General features: G+C 39.4%; 1 pseudogene; it reads left to right on the top strand.

Annotated features, from left to right (window-relative positions):
• The first annotated feature begins 386 nt into the window (after positions 1 to 386).
• On the top strand, positions 387 to 3,730 carry LOC142612528 (cytochrome P450 94A2-like; annotated as a pseudogene).
• The last annotated feature ends 541 nt before the right edge of the window (positions 3,731 to 4,271 follow it).

Genomic DNA, 4,271 nt, shown 5'->3' on the forward strand with positions numbered 1-4,271 from the left:
TTTGTAATCTTTAATTTGTCATTTAATCCCCACACACTTCTAACCTGGGTTTGAAGCCCACCCTCTACAAATTCATATTATTTAAGGCTCATTGGGCCTAGGCCCATAACTGTTCTTGGGGCCAGGTGCATTTGTGCACTTACAGTTTATATAATGTGAAAAAGTATGCTTAGCAATATATTAAAAATATATATAAAAATATTTTTAGAAATTTTTTAATCGCTGCACTCCCCCACACCCACACCTACACCCACACCCGAATCCGGAAACGCACTCGTACTTCATAGCCACCACCACCACCTATATTCCAACTCCAAAGCCCCCAAATCTTACCCTATAGTGTGTTCACTCTTCACCATCCTCGCCAACCGAAAGCACCCCATCCTATGGCTTTCGGCCATCCTCGAAGCCTCCTTCATTCTCCACCGCTCCTTCTCCATTCACTAGGTGACACTTTTCATCAAACCCTCACTGACTTTCTTGGCCACGACATCTTCAACATCGACGGTCAGTCCTAGAAGTTCCAAAGATAAGTCTTTAGCCACGCGTTAAACCCCAAGTCTTTTCGCAAGTTCATTGAAAAAGTTGTTGACACTGAGCTCTCTCACCGCCTCATTCCCATCCTCTCCTCAGCTGCCAAACATGGAACTATCCTTGATTTCCAAGACATTCTTCAAAGGTTTGCTTTTGATAATATTTGTAAGATTGCTTTCAGCTATGACCTGGCCTACTTGTTGCCCTCTCTTCCACAGGCCAAGTTTGCCTTAGCCTTTGAAGATTGTGTCAGGATCAACAACGAGAGGTTCAATGCATTACTTCCCCTTATTTGGAAAATAAAAAATGTTAGAAATACTGAATTTAATAGTATTGTATTTCATAATAAAAGAATATATATGAGTGCCTTTATATAGGAGGTAGATGTGTGCAGTACAAGTAAGAGTGTAGTGCAAGTATGTGTGTTATACAAGTAATTTAGGTGGGCCTAAAGCTAACAACATTATATACATTAACAGCCCCCCTCAAACTTAAGGTGGGTGTGAGACTAACTTGAGCTTGTCAACTAAAGCACAAAGGCGTCCCTTAGGATGTGACTTGGTGAAGAGATTTGTAAGTTGATCTTTGGAGGAGATTGGGAAGAACTTGAGAGCACTATGGACAAGATGATAATGGATAAAATGACAATCAATCTCGATGTGTTTAGTCCGTTAATGGAAGACAATATTGTGAGCAATATGAATGGCATTCTGGTTGTCACAATAAAGAGGACTAGCAGAGGATGTTGACACATCTAAGTCCTTAAGAAGCCATCATAGCCAAAGGAGTTCAGATGTGGTATCAGCAAGGGCATGATATTCTGCTTCAGTATTGGAGCGGGTCACAAGAGTTTGTTTCTTACTTCGCCAAGAAATCAAAGAAGAATTAAGGAGAAAGTAATAACCAGTGGTGGACCTACAATCAGTGGGATCTCTTGCCTAATCAGCATCAGGGAATGCACTGAGAACAAGAGGAGACTGAGCTGAGTAGAAAAGGCCATGGAAGAGAGTGCCTTTCAAGTATCGAAGAATGCGCAGAACAGCAGCATAGTGAGTCGATCGTGGAGTAGACAGATACTGGCCTACTTGATGAACAACATAGGAAATGTCTGGACAAGTAACAGTGAGATAAACTAGGCTGCCAACCAATCGTCTGTAAAGAGAGGGATTAGATAATAGTTTCCCTCTTGAGGGAGTTAGATCCGTATTAAGTTAAACTGGAGTGTCAACAATCTTGCTATCAATGAGTCTAGCTCGAGACAAAAGTTTAGAAGCATACTTGGCTTAAGTAATATAAAGACAATCTATGGAATGGGTGATTTCAAGACCCAAGAAATAGCTGAGATGTTCAAGATCTTTCATCTCAAACTACTGACAAAGAAAATCCTTGAGTTCTTGAATGCCACTGAGGTCATCATCAGTTATGATCATATCATCCACATATAGAAGAAGCAAAATGGTGCCTTTGTCAGTGCGACGAAGAAATAAGGTAGAATCATAAGAACTGATAGTATAACCCAAGCGAAAAATGGTGGAGCTGAACTTGGCAAACCAAGCTCATGGAGCTTTTTTAAGGCCATAAAGTGCACAATGAAGGCAACTAACCTTGTTTGATTCAAGAACTGGTGATGACCTCAGTGACATTTAAGAACACAAGGATATTCTCAGTCAGCAGTTTGAGATGAAAGATCTTGGACATCTCAACTATTTCTTGGGAGTTTACATGGTTCAGCCTAATGAATTACATCCACGGAGAAAACCCTAAAGGGCTATATCAATAATATATTAGAGTGTAGTACAAACCCTATGTTACAATAAACCATAACATGTGTATATATAGTAGACTAAACCCTAGACTAATAAACTTCTAATACAAGTAGGAGACTTGGCTTGCACACAAAGTAGAATTAGGCTTGGGCTTATGCAAATGGGCTAATATATCTCTGACACCCCCTCTCGAACTTAAGATGGAAGCTTAATGAAACCTTGAAATTTGATAAGGTTGAGAAGATCCCTTAAATGAAATTTGGCTCTGTGACGGTGGTTTGAAGAAGGTAATGGTCTTACAGTATTGATGTGACTTCTAACGGTGGCATGACTATACTAAAGAGTTTTGACGGTAGCAGTGGGAAACCAAAAAAGATGAATGCAGGGTAGAAATACCAAGAAAGATAAAGATTGCTCTTTATATATCGTAAGGACAGAAAACAATGGCCACAAGAAGGTGATTCTAATATCATGTTAGAAATACTGAATTCAATAGTATTGTATTTCACAGTAAAAGAATATACATGAGTGCTTTTATATAGGAGACAGATATATGCAGTACAAGTAAGAGTGTAGTGTAAGTATGTGTACTATACAAATAATCTAGGTGGGCCTAAAGCCCACAGCATTTTACACATTAACAAAAAAGTTGTTGAATATTGGGTCAAAAAAGCGTCTCAAAATCTCTATCTCACAAGTACCTGAGTTCGCCATGAAAATAATCAAAGAAAAGAAGAAGAGACGGGAGAGAAATAGAGCCTCAACTTGTTGTCAAGGTTCTTAAGCTTCGGCCATTCTGACAAGAACTTTGTGACCAACATTGTGATCAGCTTTATAGTTGCTGGGCGTGACACTACGTCTGTGGCTTTAACATGGTATTTTTGGCTTCTATTGAAGAACCCAGAAATCGAATCCGAGATTCTTAAGGAAATCAAAGAAAATCCGGAAGAGCCTGTTTATGATGAAGAGAAAGACATGGTGTACACACACGCCTCTTCATGTGAAAGCATGTGGCTGTACCCACCAGTCCCGTTGGATTCAAAGGAGGATGTGAATGACGATGTATTACCCGGGGGAACGGTAGTGTAGAAGGAGTTGAGAATAACGTACTTTCCATACACTATGGGGGGGTTGGAAATGCTGTGGGGATCGGACTGGGCTGAGTTCAAACCCGAGAGGTAGTTGGGGAGGGACTTATACACGTACCTAGTGTTCCAAGCGAGTCCTAGAATTTGTTTGGGGAAGGGGATGGCTTTCTTGCAGATGAAGAGGGTGGTAGCTGGGGTTTTAAGGAGGTTTAAAGTGGTGCCAGCATTTAAAAAAAAGGTGTAGAACCAGAGTTTGTTTCCTACTTGACTTCCAAGATGAAAGGTGGGTTTCTGGTGAAGATTGTGGAGAGAGCTAGATCAGAGGGATCATCGTTCCCATGAGAATGGGTCATGAGTATACTGTACTGACTGAATATTAATTAAGCCATCAGCCATGGGCTTGCTCGCTCGCTCGTTTTGTTTTATTTATTCATTTATATATGATTAGTCTCATGCATATATAATTCATAAGGCTATTGCATAAAAAAATCTATTTCAATCTCATGGTGTTAAGTAACTTACGTTAGATGGGAGGACTTTTTTTTTTGCCTACCTGGATTACCTTTGGCTACCAACCACAAATATAGCTATATAAAATAATATACAAAAGTTTTATAATTTTTTGTAATGCGCATGTGCGAATATTTATTCATAGACAAAGTTTAAGTACACAAAGATTTTGACAATACATTTTACATCGGTTGAGATGACAGAAATACGTAATGATAGTACACAAATACGGTGATAGTAAAATTGAGTGGGTAGTAGTACAATGCATCCAATGATGGACTTGGGCGTGATGTACAATAACATACTTCATCATGGTCAAGAGTGTCTTCAAGCTATTTAACCGAGTATATTTAAGGTGTATTATTTCTTCATA

This window comes from Castanea sativa, chromosome 10 (genome assembly GCF_040712315.1).
Source record: "Castanea sativa cultivar Marrone di Chiusa Pesio chromosome 10, ASM4071231v1".
Taxonomy (NCBI): Eukaryota; Viridiplantae; Streptophyta; class Magnoliopsida; order Fagales; family Fagaceae; genus Castanea; species Castanea sativa.